General features: G+C 41.0%; 1 pseudogene; it reads right to left on the bottom strand.

Moving 5' to 3' along the window:
• Nucleotides 1-633: 633 nt before the first annotated feature.
• LOC114708395 lies at nt 634-1,023 on the bottom strand (annotated as a pseudogene).
• Nucleotides 1,024-15,387: the final 14,364 nt, after the last annotated feature.

Below are 15,387 nucleotides of genomic sequence, written 5' to 3'. Positions count from 1 at the left end.
CAAGGAGAGGAAGAGGGAGGGCAGAGAGGTCTGGCTTTCAGATAATTGATGCACAGGGAGTGGAGTCTGGAGACAAAAGCAAAGAGGAAAACAGCATTCGACTGTTGTGCTTAAATTTCCCAAGAAAGGGAAATACATCTCTTGTGAGTCATGCACATCCAATCAATCATTACAAATACAAGATGAATTTAATTTCTCCAAATGGAGAACAATGGGCTCCATGTGTGCCAGAGGCAGGGATCACCTCCACTGGAAGAATGTGAGGACTGTACAGACCAGGAGAGGGCTATTTGAGCTCATGGGTGCTCTGCCAGAGACTGGATATGTAACCTCAGCTGAAGCCTTTTCTTCACGGGCAGGATGAGGCTGTGATAAGTGACCCCTAAGCCTCCACTTTACTGTTTTTCCTTAAACCGACATGTAATGTTTATTTACTACCAAGAATTCTACTGTAGTCTTTACTGTGAGTCATCTCCTGTACCCTCATCAAGATTCTGTGAGGGCAAGAAATGTTATCGTATGAGATTCCCACTTAAATAATAATGAAAACCCATTTGAGATTAAGTTTTGCTTTTTTTTTCAGTGATTAATAGAAGATTTATTTATGCAAGAATAGAGTCATCCTTGCCAAACTTAATAGGAGAGGTTAAATGTTTGGTCCAATTATCCTTCCTGGGTAAGTCTGTCCTTTTTGTCCCTGTCTGTTTTGAAAACATAATGCCAGAGGATGAGGGGCCCAAATGCCACCACAGCTCCTATAAGTGAGTTCTTGGGAGTGGCTCTGAAATTGGGATAAATATTTGCTGATCTTGCATAGGTTCAAAGAATCAAGGCAGGATCTTCAGTGTGCGCTAAGTGTTTGGGATCATTGTACTGAAGCAGATACTCTGGTTTAAGCTGGGCCCTTATGCTCAAGCTCTCAGCCTGCTCCTTTCTGGCTTCCAGAGACTCATCGTACTCAGCTGGGTCAAGGGTACTGGGGAGAGTGGCCAGGGGCACAGGCGTATACTTGGAACCCAGCATCTTGGCTCTTGTTTTGCTCTTTAATCTGCTCTTCTTCTTACTCTTTCCCTTTGAAGTCATTTGGCCTTAAACATGGTGAGTCACAGACACCCCCATTTGCAATGATGTTCATTATAGGATGATGTAGCTTGAGTAAACTCTCTGAGGGGAAGAGGGCAGACTTCTCCATTTGCAGTATACTAATCAATACCTACACTGGTTGGATACTGTTCAGAGTGCTGGGAACAGCACCATCTACAGGACCAATGGGCAGAATAGACAAATTAACAGAAAGACTAAGTAGCAAGTGCCTGGTTAGGCATTAATCCAAAGGATCATAGTCATGTTTTGGGGGCTCCAGGAGGACATTATAGAATAGAAGGATTCCAAAGGTGAAAAGACATGAGCTCTGCTAGCTGAAAGGGGAAGCATGCCTTGAGAAGGGTATTGAAGGGGAAAGGAAGGGCTAAAGCTACACTTTTGGCCAAAAGCCATTGATTTAGTTTCTCTGGAGGATAGTGTAGGAGCGGCCACAGAAGCCAGGTCCAAGTTGCAAAATCTGCAGGACCTTTCATGGCCTCCCTAATGAGTTTGGATCTTTTCCTGAGCAACGCTTGCTTAACATAGTAACTGTATTATATGTTTATAACATAAAATCTCAGTTATAGTCTTCATTCCCAACAAGAGCCTCCTTCATATGGGAGTTAGTTTTGAACAGCCTGCGTTTACCTAGCAGCTGAGAACCCAGTTCATTCCACAGCTACCTTAGCCAGGTGAAGAGTCATGCTTGTGTGGACATTGACCTGTACCTCTTCAGACTGCTTTACCAATGTGTGGTGAGACTACCAAGGAGGTCAGGGCATACAGCAGCAAAGGCCCCTGAGAAGGAGCACTTCCCTTGCCATTCAGCTGGTTCCTGGGCTCAGAGTGAGCAGGATTGTGGAAGTAAGAAGTAAGCCCAGGAAGCACAAAGAATCAGCCAGTGCACAGCTGTGGGGAAGCATTCACTAGAATCCTCGTTCTCTGCGGGGACGCAAGGCAGGAGGAACAGACCCTCCTTCCTCTCCCACATACTGCCCTAAAGGTTAGACCCTACACACCAAACCTAGGCACCTACTCCTATGCAGTGTTATCCCAGGACGTGCAGGGTTTGGGAAGAAGAAAGCTAAAGCTGTGCTAATCAGAGAGGCAGGAGCCGCACTTCTATAAGACAATCTCTAGACAGTTCCAAAATCTGTGTGTGCTCATTCCTAACAAAGGTTCTGCTGAGTAGAGAGCCAGTTGCTTACCCTAGATGGCTTCTATGGAAACATGTCAGACAATGCAAGCATTTTCCTTGCATGCTAATTTTATCATTTTAAAAACCACACTTTTTATACCAGAAATGTATAGCATCTGCTCATGTTATCTCACTCTATCTTAATTCGATTTCTTCTGCTGGGAGACTGATAGAGATTTACACCGATTTCACAAAAATGCTAGATTTTGTCTCAGGTTCCATGGTACCCACAGGAGTATAAATAGCACAAACAGACTTGTCATGGGAAACTTTCTTTATGAAAATATTAAATTAAATGATGACCCTGCCCAGCCCTATATATGAGAAGAAGCATTCTCTCCTTTCCCACTTGTTAAATAAAGAGGAATTGGAAGGTATCAGAGTGTAGTAAACCAGGACAGGTATGGTACTGATGGTAGACACAAAATACCCCAAGGAAAAAGAATACAGGGTGGGCTAATTTTCCTTTTGTGATCAAATACGTGACAGAGAAACTCATGGGAAGGGGATTTACTTTGGTGCAGGGTGAAGGTCTGCAGCCCACCACATCAGGGAAACATGGTAGCAGGAGCCCAAACAGGTGTCGAACTGTGTCTACACTCTGGAAGTAAGAGTAGGCAGAAAGTAGTGTTACATTATCAACCCTCAAGACCCACCATTGTTGACCTATTTCCTCTAGCAGGGCTCCACCTTCTAGAGAGTCTACAACTGTCCCAGTTACCAGCTGAGGACCAAGTGTCCAAACACATGCAGCTATGGGGAAAATTTTGCATTCAGACCACAGTGCATGTGTAGGGAAGGGTTTAATTTAACTGAGTCAAAAAGAAAAAAAAACACACGTCTCTATATTCCACACAGAGATAAAACATAAATGCACATATATGTATATATAAGCATACTTGATTCAGCATGAGGGAGGGATCAAAGAACTAGAGGTGGATTGCAGGGATGAAGAGACTGACCGGCAGGTGCAAGAGATCACAATACCCAGGGCTGACAAAGCAAAAAGAAGATATGTTGTGAACAGTCCAGAAAGGCAAGCCCCAGGTTATAGACTTCTATCCATGCTGTTATTCCTGAGGAGAGAGAGCATGCCACAGAGTGGTGAGAATCCACTGTGATGGGGTTGCTGGGCCATATAAGGATGAGTAAGGCAACTTAGCTTATTATAAAGATAGAAACTTGGATAAGGTCTGGAGGACAGGATGGAAGTCCTCACCAGATGCAGCTTCTGAGTTGGGAAAATAAAACAAGCTTAGACCACAAAACTAATATCACATATTATATTAGACTTATTCCAAATGGTCCTTTATGGTTCTATACATATTTTCTCTATCCAAATGTCCTCTACCACAATAAACTGCACGTATCCAAACTGTACAAACCTAAAATCTTCTGGTATCTACAACTGGTAGAATACAGAAGGGAACAGGACAGCATACAGGTTCCAAACACTCACATTATTGAGAAAAGCCAATTTATATTATTTCTAAATGTTTATTTTTATTTATGTGTGTGTGTTCTGTGTGAGTGTATATTATCCTATGTGCAGTGCCTGCAGAAACCAGAAGAAAGCATTAGATCCTCCTGGAGCTAGGGTTACAAGCAATGATGAGCTGCCTAACATGGGTTCCAGGAACACAACTCAGTTGGTCCTCTGGGGAGCAGCAAGGCCTCTTAACTGCTGAACCATCTCCCAGCTGCACCCGTTTATGTTCTGTTTTCCCTTTTATTGATAATAGTTTTTTTTCTCACATAATGTTATATCCTGATTACATTTTCCTCTCCCTCTACTCCTTCCAGTTCCTCCTCACCTTCCCTCCCCTCTGAGTCTGCCCCCTTTCTGTGTCTCATTAGAAAACAAACAGGCTTTTAAGAGATAATAATAAAATATAAACTAACACATCAAAATTGGACACAAAAAAGGGAGAAAAAGAGCCTAAGAGAAGGCACAAAACAGGGTGTATTAGTTTCCCAGTGCTCACATAAAATCCAACATGAAACATGTGGCTTGAGCAGAAAACAATAGTTCTCTTCCAATGCTGGAGGCCAGAAGGCAGAGGCAGACATTGGCCAAATTACATTCTTCTGGAATCTCTCATGGAGATTCTGCCCTATGCTCTCTTAGCTGCCGATAAGGACCACTGGCCATAGGGCTCCCCAATTTGTAGACACACCATCACTCCTACTTAGCCCTCTGTCTTCACGAGCACTTTCCTGGTGTCCTGGGGTATACTACCACTCCCATTCCTTCCCCATCTTCATAAAATGCTTCTGGTGACTCTGTGTTTCCTCCTGGAGGTAGTACTGTTGAGTTCTGGCCAATGCTCCTTCTGTATAACCTCATCTTAACTAACACCATTTAAATTAGCATAGTTCTGAATAAGATCACATTCTGAGGTTCTGGGAACCAGGACTTAGGTAAACCTCTTGGAATACAATGCAACCCATAGCCTGGGGTTGGTGGTAATCATAGGACCCAAAGCAAAGCTGTGCTGCAGATGACAAGTGAGAAAAACCCATGTCTATGTTGTCTCAATGAGAATCTGAAGCTCTTTAGGTCTTCAAAGACCCACTGAGAGATCAATTTGCCTACCACTGTGTATTCTTGGAAAGTCCTTAGCTTGTGATGACTGTGGTCCTGGGTGTTTCTTGTCTTGTGGATGCATCAACAGGAGAAAATAACAAAACAACAAAATATATGGAGGAAAAGGGAAATGGGTGCAATGTACATGTTGACATGGCAAGTGTAGTACCTGTTCAGTCAACACTTAGTATTACAGTTAGATGTGTAAGACTCCAAAATATAGGGCATGATCTACACTTAAAACAAGATGGAGGAAATTCTCATTAAAAAAATCAATATAAACATTTCAAAAACACACCATGTTGCAATATGAAACTCAAAGTAAGCTTGGAACTTCTGCTCTGTGATAGCCTAGCAGCTTGAAATCTCAATAATGCTGGAGAGTGGGCTTCCACCATGGAAGCTCCACTGTTAAAAATTCAGCAGCTCCATGTGAGCCAGCTGCCACTGGCCCCATGTCAAACAGGAGCCCTGGCTCTTCTTTCCTGTGCAATGTACATGCTAGGCTTTCAGTTTTTACCTGCAAGTCCATGTGCACAGTATGAATCATATTGTTGTCTAGTTAATATAAATTGACCATTATGCTGGCCAAGAAGATCTCATCATGATTCACTAATCCCTGCTCAGAAGGAGCCTTTATGTAAAGCAGTTCTGTGAAATAATCTCCTTGTACACTGTAAAGATTTGTCACTCAATTGATTTGATAAACTATTGATTGGCCAGCAGCCAGGTAGGAAGTATAGGTGGGGCAACCAAACTAAGAATGCTGGAAATAGAAAGGGTGGAGTCAGAGAGAGTCACCAGTCAGATGCAAAGAAAGCAAGATGAGGATGTCATACTGAGAAAAGGTACCAAGCCATGTGGCTAAACATAGATAAGAATTATGGGTTAATTTAAATGTAAGGGCTAGTTAGTAATAAGCCTGAGCTACTGGCTGAATATTTATAATTAATATAAGCCTCTGAGTGGTTATTCAGGAATTGGCAGGCTGGAGAAAACCACCATTTACAAAGTAGCACATGGAATTAGGAACTCCTCAGCTGTAGAGGTGGAGCCAATTGGAGTCAACTTCCCTGTCATGATCTGTGCAGCAGAAAATAACTATTAATCAGCTAAGCAGAAATATACACATTAAAGCAACCAATAGTTCTACATAGCCATGGCAGGAAGTTGGCATTTAGCTTGAGCAGAGAAGAGAGAAGAGGCATCTGCTAATCATGCCACACCAGAGCAAAGCCAGAGTGATTGGACAAAAGAAGCACCAGGCTGGGAGTGCTGGCTTCTCAGTCCCATGTGGTCTGGCTCTTCAAGGAGGGGCACTCTGCCTCATGATCAAGCAGACTGTCTTAGCTGTCACTGTTGACAGCTCTGTCAATCACTGCAGTGTGATAGAGACAGTAAACTGCAGACCTGGCTCTGAAGACCCTATCTAGTAAGATCATAAAACCAAAAGGATCATTTTTAATACTTGCCAGTTCATTGGAACCTCAATAAGCAGTTGCTAGTTTGTTACCACCAAACTATGAATCATGCAATAGAAATTATATTATTGAAGAGCAGCAGTGGAGGTAGTCAAGGTGGTGGTGAAGAAGGGGAAGTAGTTATGACAGTGGACAAGTGCTGGTAGAAGTAGTGGTGGTGATGGTGATGGATACAACAGTGGTGGGAGGTGGTGAAGTTGGTGGTGGTTGTGGTAGAAAATATAGTGTGGTGCAGAGGAGACGATGGTGATGGTGGAGGTAGCAGAAGGAGTGGTGGTAGAAGTGGTGGTGATGATGATAATGGTGATGGAGATGATGGTGGTGGAGATGGTGGTGGAGATGATGGTGGCAGTTTTGAGGGTGGTGGTGGTTGTGATGGTAGAGTTGGTTGTAATGGTGGTGGTGATGGTGATAATGGTGGTGGTGATGATGGTGGTGGAGATGGTGGTGGTGGTGATGACGGTGGTGGAGATGACGGTGGTGGTGATGACGGTGGTGGAGATGATGGTGGTGGAGATGATGGTGGCAGTTTTGAGGGTGGTGGTGGTTGTGATGGTGGTGGTGGTTGTGATGGTAGAGTTGGTTGTAATGGTGGTGGTGATGGTGATGAAGGCAGTGATAGAAGTTGTTGGGATGAACTGGCGAGGGTGATGGTAAGAGTTGCTGGAAGTGGTGGTAGGAGAGATGGCAGCTGATCATGCCAGATGTTCTGGTTCTAGGAACTAAGATCATTACCATGCCTTAATAATAGCCATCGCCACAAAATTGCATAGAGACATTTGTTTGTTTGTTTGTTTGTTTATTTATCTATTTGTTTATTGTTTCTCAAGACAGGATTTCTCTGTGTAATTTTTGGTGCCTGTCCTGGATCTCGCTCTGTAGACTAGGCTGGCCTTGAACTCACAGGGATCCACCTGGCTCTGCCTCCCGAGTGCTGGGATTAAAGGCGTGTACCACCACCGCCTGGTGCATAGAGACATTTATGATGTGTACTATTTTCCCAAATCTTCCTGGAATCATCTTATTTCAAACATTGAAGGCCACAAGAGTCTTTGTCACAACCAGTACCTTGGGGCTTTTAACACTTCACCAGATATGTTTTGAGGTGGTATGTACTTGATCTTTGTTGGGTAATATTGACTGCTCAGGCTCCCTTGATGGGATGGCAGGAACACTCCTGGCCCTGGCTTTGACTCTCATGCAGGCAGATTCTGGAAGCTCAGGGAGCTACTTCTCCAGAGCTAATGTTGCCCAAGTTGGAATGTGAGCTGTTAGGGAAATGATTTCCTATCATTTCCCCGGTAAGCCGTGCAGATGTGCCTTTTAAAGTGTCTTTAGAGCTTTTACAAGACAATTATTTTTTCTACTAGTGGTGACCAAATTTATTTCCTTCTCCGATCTATTTTATTTCCACCTTTTATTGTTCTATCTTAAAGTCAGATCCCAAATTAAGAGGCTAATCACAAGAGCGTGTTCTGGGTTTTGCTTTTAAAGAAGTTCATTCTTAGGTGATCTGACAGAAGACAGAAGCCCTATTTCAGGAAGGACTTCACAGAATCAGGTAAAATAGGCTGGTCATCCATGATTCAGGTAAACTTCACTTTATTTATTCATGTGTTATAAATTTGATTTATGGAAATTTATTCTCCAAAAAAACAGCCATAGAGTCTCCAGATTTTCACACATTGTCTAGCACTAGTTAGGTGTTCATTGAAGCTCTATGAATCATTCGAAGAATGAATTAAAAGTAAAAAAACTTTGAAGCCCATGTGCCAAACTCTCTCTCTCTCTCTCTCTCTCTCTCTCTCTCTCTCTCTCTCTCTCTCTCTCTCTCTGTGTGTGTGTGTGTGTGTGTGTGTGTGTGTGTGTGTGTGTATGTGTGTGTGTTTCATTCAAGGATTGATGCACATGTTTTTGTATGTTTTGAACAGGATCTCACTAGTGCAGAATGGTCTGGAATTGTGTACATGAGAATAACCTTGGATTCCTGATTCTTCTGGCCGATATTCACTTATAAATCCAAGCTGCAATTATAAAACCATTCTGAAAATCCAGAATTAAAGCAGAGTTGGACAATATTAGAAGCACGTCATTCAGCAAAACCTTACTGGTGGCTAGGAGTATCCAGCCTTTCAACATGTTGACATGATGTACCTACAAAGTTCACACCCAAGAACCACATAGTCCATTACAAAAAAAACCCACTCCAAATCTCATAATGTTTAATAAGGTTATGACTTTGTGTTGGTCTGCATTCACTGCTCTCCTCAGCCTCATGTGTCCTGTGGGTCACAGGTTGGACATGCCTGAACCAACTAATAGTGAGTTCGGCACAACTGCTTTTCTGAAAAAGTTACATGCCTAAAATTACCTTAATTCCCAAAGATTTTTTTGTTGTGAACTTCCCTGGTTCATTTTCCCCCCATCTAGTAATGATATCAGGGTCTTCGGGCTTGGTTACATGTTCACCCTCATCCTTGGCTGCATGTTTAAATTATCTTCATTGTCCTTTTTTTATAATCAACAAAATGACTCCAAATCACAATGAACGATTCAACCCATCTTACCACATTGATCCTTTCATCATTCCCCACAGTTTGAGATAAAGCTCATTATTGAGTCTTTATTATCTATTTTAGTCTATTTATTTATTTTAGGAGATATATTGTGCATCCCAATAAAACTTATCTGGGGTTCAGAGGACAGAGCCAGCCACTAGATTAGACATAAAGGCCAGACAGTGATGGTACACACCCTTAATCCTATCACTTGGGAGGCAGAGATCCATCTGGATCTCTGTGAGTTCAAGGCCACACTTGGAACAGATTCAGGCAGTGGTAGCACATGCCTTTAATCCCAGCACTTGAGATCTTGGCCTAAGCTAAGGCCAAGGTTTCATAATTAATAAAAAGTCTCCATTTCATTATTTGGGAGCTGGTGGTCCAAAAGAAAGTCTAACTACAGTGAGGATAAATGTATGTGATCAAATCTTACTGCTATAGGAACCCTAGAGAACACAGGACAGCACAGATTCTGTTCCATCTTGCTTTACTTCTCTTCTCAACTCTCTAGAGATCAAATGGAAGGGTGTGTGTCAGAAAATATAAGTCAGTCTTGTCCTTTCCTTCCCTCATCCCCCTCCATGTTCTCCTAGTCCTCCTCCTCCTCTTCTCTTCTACTTCCTCCCGTCATCTTCCTCTTGATTATCTTCTCCTTCCTCCCCACCATCTTCCTCTTGATTATCTTCTACTTCCTCCCATCATCTTCCTCTTGATTATCTTCTACTTCCTCCCATCATCTTCCTCTTGATTATCTTCTACTTCCTCCCATCATCTTCCTCTTGATTATCTTCTACTTCCTCCCATCATCTTCCTCTTGATTATCTTCTACTTCCTCCCATCATCTTCCTCTTGATTATCTTCTACTTCCTTTGCTTCGCTTCATCTACTTTCTCCTCTTTTTTCTTTTCCTCTTCACATCTTCTTTTCTCTCCTTTTCCTTTCCTTTTCCACCTCATTCCTACACTTGAGCAATCTCACTGTGTCTTGGTGGGAGGTAGAGAAATCCAAACACCAGTTCTACATTTCCCCCCTTCCAACTGCTCACCTGTGATTGGAACTGGAAGCATATCCAGTGGGAAAGGCCAGGATTCCTTCCCAAGGCAATGGTGATGACAGCAGCTTTGGGGCAGCAGTGGCGACAACTTTTGAAGATGTTCAGTCTGTTAATAAAAATTACAGGAAGTCTCAGCAAGGGCAGTGGATACTCCTGCAGCAGGGAATCAGGGATGGGAGGCTTTACTCTGGGTAGAATACTGCCAGAAGACAAGGTGATTCTGTGACTAATAGCTCAATGACATTTTATGGAAGGTAGACAGAGAAGGACGCAGGTGTACTGAGTGATGGAACAGCAGTTACTGTGTGGCAAGGGGAAGAATGCTTGGTGTTGTTCTGTCTATGATGAACCTCTGTGATGTTTTGTCCAAAGTGAGACCAGTGTGAACAGCATGGCTTTGCAGTGATGCCCAGCGGGTTTATAATGCTGCTGAGACTAAGCTGTGCCCCTCAGGCCTGCTCCCTGTGTTTTGTCCTCTTCACATGACTCAGTGCTGATAGAATGCACAGTGTGAGCTCTGACGTGGCTCCTTGGTGCTCTGGCCCCACTTATTGTGTATTGTAATTCTGATTATGTTTTTCCATTCTGGTCTTTCAATGGGTTACTCGATACCCCACAGGTAATTTTTTTCCCTCCTTAAATCATCCAGAATAAACTAAGGTCTTAGCCTCTCAATAAACATAATATTTCTTTGACAACAGAAAGTTAAAATGCTATAAACTAGTAAAATTTGAACACCACAGGCTGTTGACTTCTGTTTATTTTTAAAATGCATTTTGTTTTTCTAAAACTCTTAATGATTTTGGAAAACCACTCATCTTTGTATGAGTGATGACCCTGGGAGCATCCTGAGAACCATTAAGTCTGAGCTGGTGAGTCTTGAATCTCCAAGGATGTCCTGTTACTCCACTGTGACCCTTAAGTTGGTGCTACACCTCAGACAGGAAATAGCTGTCATTTTGAAACGTAGCAGGTTTTCAATAGGGAACACTTCCAGCTTTCTATGACAAGACAAGTTCATAGCCAGGTCTGGTGGTACCTATCTGGAATCCCTGCATTTGGGAGGCTGAGACAGGAGCATTATGTGTTTGAAGCCAGCCTGGTCTGTAGAGCAACTTACCAGATTGTCAGAAACACTATATAAAAAACAAGCAAAACCCACCACTGTTGATGTAACCAACCGTCTTATTAAATAAGAAACACAGAAACAATGTAAAAGAGAAAGCCAAGAGGTCAGAGCTCAGAGCTAAATCTCACCCTTCCTTCTGCTGTCCCAGCTTCGCGAAAAAGAGACCTACCTCCTGTCAGTTCGTTTTTTTAAAGTATGTTGTTCTGCCTTCTCATTGGTTGTAAACCCAAACACATGACTGCCTCGTCACTGTCTGAATGTACAGCCCCCTAGGTCTTAAAGGTATATGTCTCCAATGCTGACTGTATCCCTGAACACACAGAGATCTTATGGGATTAAAGGCGTGTGCCACCACCGCCACACTCTTGCTATGGCTCTAATAGCTCTGACCCTGAACACACAGATATCTATGGGATTAAAGGCGTGTGCCACCACCGCCACACTCTTGCTATGGCTCTAATAGCTCTGACCCCCAGACAACTTTATTTATTAACATACAATCAAAATAATATTTCAGTACAATTAGATTACCACCACATTTCCCCTTTTCTATTTTAATAAAAAGAAAAAGAAAGCAAAAGGTTATAACTAACAAAAGAAAAACTATATACAAAAGTACAATAACTATATACAATATATACAAGTAATAAATACCTAAACAGGTATTTGACAAATCAGAGAAAATAATTCCATTATCTATCCTATTTTGGTAAATCCAAGATGTATCTAATGCACTTTCTATCCTAATTAATTTTCAACTATAACTAACTAATCTTCAACCATAACTAACTAATCTTCAACTCCCTCAGAGACCCAAGAAGGGAATAATATTAGCTAACAAAAATAAAAACAGGAAGTGCATGCAAGCAACTTCCAAAAACTTTTGTGAGTTGACAGAAACAGCCAGCTGCCTGGGCAGTCACCTGAGGTTTCTCCGCAGTGTTGGGGCATCATCTTCAGCCTATAGGCTCAGTGTATCTGACAGACTCATTTGGAAGTAGGATGTACACAAGGTCAACAGTTCAACCTCACATTGGGTGAGAGCAGTCCACGTACCAGAAACACCTGAATTCCACTAGTGTCCTGTCATGATTCAGGATTTTAAATTCTGGAAATTGTTGACAGTTTTTAAATTCAGCTGTCCATTCTTCTTGGCTGTGTATATATGGCTTCATCTCAGCATCCCCTTCTTCTCCACATCCCTCTATTAAATGCCAGTCTACTTTTGAGAGGCATGAGCTTTCAGCTGCTGTTCCATTGTACAACAGAATCCATTGGCCCTCTGCCTATTAAGCTGCCTTCGAAGAAAAGGGCACTGTACCTTTTCCGGATGCGAAGGCCACTTCAGGGATGGGGCCATATTGTCCTGGCCTCAGAAGATGCCTTTTGATAAAGCCATAACCACACTTGTTTTGGCAAGAATCAGTAGTCCCTTGTTTCGTGATCTGTCTGTCCATTTTGTCCTGTTGATTCGAGGATACTTTGTTGTCCAGTGGCTAACTTTTGCCAGAATGAAAGTTGACTCCATATGCAGTTTCTTCAATGCCCATATTTTCTCTAAAGTAGATTGGTACTGCCAGGAGCCGACATGTCTCAAAAAAGAAAAATTTTCTAAGTTATTAAAACATTTTAAATGCCATATTCTGTAGATCTCTGAAGGGTTTGAAGATGACCTGTCTAAAACATCTCTGCTCAATTTTTAAAACATATCTAATATGACTACAAGTTCTATGATAATGTCTAACTACTAGCTTTCATTTCTTTATATCCTAATAGTTGATAATAATAACATTCAAGGATCAGAAATTTGCATTACATTGTTAAATGGATGGAATAAATACAATTAGAAATATACATATAGCATTTTCTAACAATATCAATTTCAAATTTGTATACAATATAAAACAATCCAATCCAATGTAAAGTATTTAAAATTAGTAATTGTCTTTTTCTTTTCTTTCTTTCTTTTTTTTTTTTTTTTTTCTTTTTTTTTTAAACAAGAACCTTAAATCTAATCTCCTTTGCTTAGCCTTTTTCCTAACCCTTGACAATAACTTGTAACCAACCCCCCTAAATACTGAAAATTATCCCAGACCCAAAACCCATTAAAAAGACCAAAAAACCACCCGCCCCACACCACCTCTTTGGGAATGTGGGCGTCGTATTCTTAAAATTGCTTCCTGCTGGGTATGGGCGAAGTTTTCTTTATCCTGAAAGAAAGATTTTAGGTTAATTGTCAAATTCTAGGAGAGGTAACTATATCCTTCATTATCCAGTCTGTGTATAATGCCAAAGTTCAGGGTTTATCTCAAGTCCTTATTCAAGTAGTCTTTGAGACTGGATCATCTCAGCTAGTCATCTCAAATTTGCTCTGAGCACCTTGTAGTTCAAAGCTGATCTGTGGATGATGTTTGTCAGCTTAATGATATTATTATTGTCCACGTGGAATTGTTGTTGTTGTGGGGCCCCATCTTCTTTCTGTAGACTTCAGTTGATGTTAGGCCTGGCCATGATTTCCTGCAGAAACTGATAAGAGACTCGAACACAAAAACATATATATGCAGCTAGCCTTTTTTCTAGAATTAGTTAGTACTCTATGTGACCATTCATATCTTAACAAGTTTAAAATGTATATATATATATTAATCTTGTAAATTTTGATATAAAATTTATACTTTGAGGAAAGTTTAAAGAATCAGAATAGAATCAAAGAGTTGAGATTAGTAATAGAATAGTCCCTTAATTAATTTTGCTTTTGTTCTGTACCATAGCAGAAGATGGCTCTTATTCTGGCATGATACAGGGAGTTTGCATTTTCCTTTTAACAACATGCTTGAGTTTAAAGAAGGAGAGAGCCATTCTCCAACTCCAAAGTCAGCTTTAAATTTTAATTGAACTGGGACTGTTAGAAGACCAATAGTGTTAAATCTTTAGAGAAAAGCAGAAACAAACATTTAGGAAGACATAAAATTTTTTAGATAATATATACCCATACACCGTTTCATTCTGTTTCTTGGGATAGATGATTTGTCACTTTTCTTCAGTTGTCTCATTTGTCCAGTGTTCTTCAGATTCCTTAACCTTCATTTTCCTAAAAGACAAAAACAAAAACCTTTCCCCAAGACTAATTTTGGGGATGTTCCTTTTTCACAAGTTATTATCTGATTAAATGAAAAGGCATGTTTTATTGATACAAGTTAGTTTAAATTGGATGTTCATGCTGGTTGATGAACTATCACCTCCTCAATTAAGAGGTCTCTCTTGTTCAAATCGAACCTTTATCAATTTTGATGGTACCCACAGCTTATCTTCTCCTGTGGAAACAAAAGCAAAACCACGTCCCCAATGTAATACATACCCTGGTTTCCATTCTGAGGTCAGCACATCCTTAAAGTATATAGGCTGATTTAATTCTGTAGTTTTTTCTATTATCCAATGTCTCTCTGCAGCTGTTGTTCCTTTCTCATTGGCATTCAGAAAATTCAAAGTTAGAAGAGCATTATGTAGTCTATTTCTGGGGGTTTTTGTTACCCATTTCTGTTTATTTAGCATATCCTTTAGAGTTCTGTTTGATCTTTCTATAACTGCTTGACCTGTAGGATTATGTGGTATGCCTGTAATATGCTTTATATTGTAATAAGCAAAAAACTGTTTCATTTTAACAGAGACATATGATGGAGCATTGTCAGTTTTGATTTGTGCAGGTATACCCATGATGGCCATAACTTCTAGCAAATGAGTGATTGCAGAATCAGCCTTTTCAGAACTCAAAAGCAGTTGCCCATTGAAATCCTGAATAAGTATCGATAGTGTGGTGTACATATTTCAATTTTCCAAATTCTGCAAAGTGAAACACGTCCATCTGCCAGATTTCATTTCTCTGAGTACCCTTTGGGTTACATCCTGCTGGTAATGGCGTTTGATTGTAGACGGAACAAGTAGGACATTTCTTTACTATTTCTTTGGCTTGTTGCCAGGTTATGGAAAAATCCTTTTTTAAACCTTTACTATTGACGTGATGTTTTTTATGAAATTCTGAGGCCTCCAGCACATTTCCTATCAATAATTTATCAATCTCATCATTGCCTTGTGCAGAGGGCCTGGCAGACCAGTATGGGATCGAATGTGAGTTATATATAAAGGATGATCCCTTTTCCTGATTGTATCTTGTAATTGAATAAATAGTGAAGTTAATTCTGAAGCATCAGGGATAAATTCTGCAGTCTCAATATGTAACACCACTCTTTCAGCATACTGAGAGTCAGTTACTATGTTGAGAGGTTCTGAAAAATCC

The sequence above is a fragment of the Peromyscus leucopus genome, chromosome 3, assembly GCF_004664715.2.
Source record: "Peromyscus leucopus breed LL Stock chromosome 3, UCI_PerLeu_2.1, whole genome shotgun sequence".
Lineage (NCBI taxonomy): Eukaryota > Metazoa > Chordata > Mammalia > Rodentia > Cricetidae > Peromyscus > Peromyscus leucopus.
This window is presented reverse-complemented; position numbering and strand designations above follow the sequence as displayed.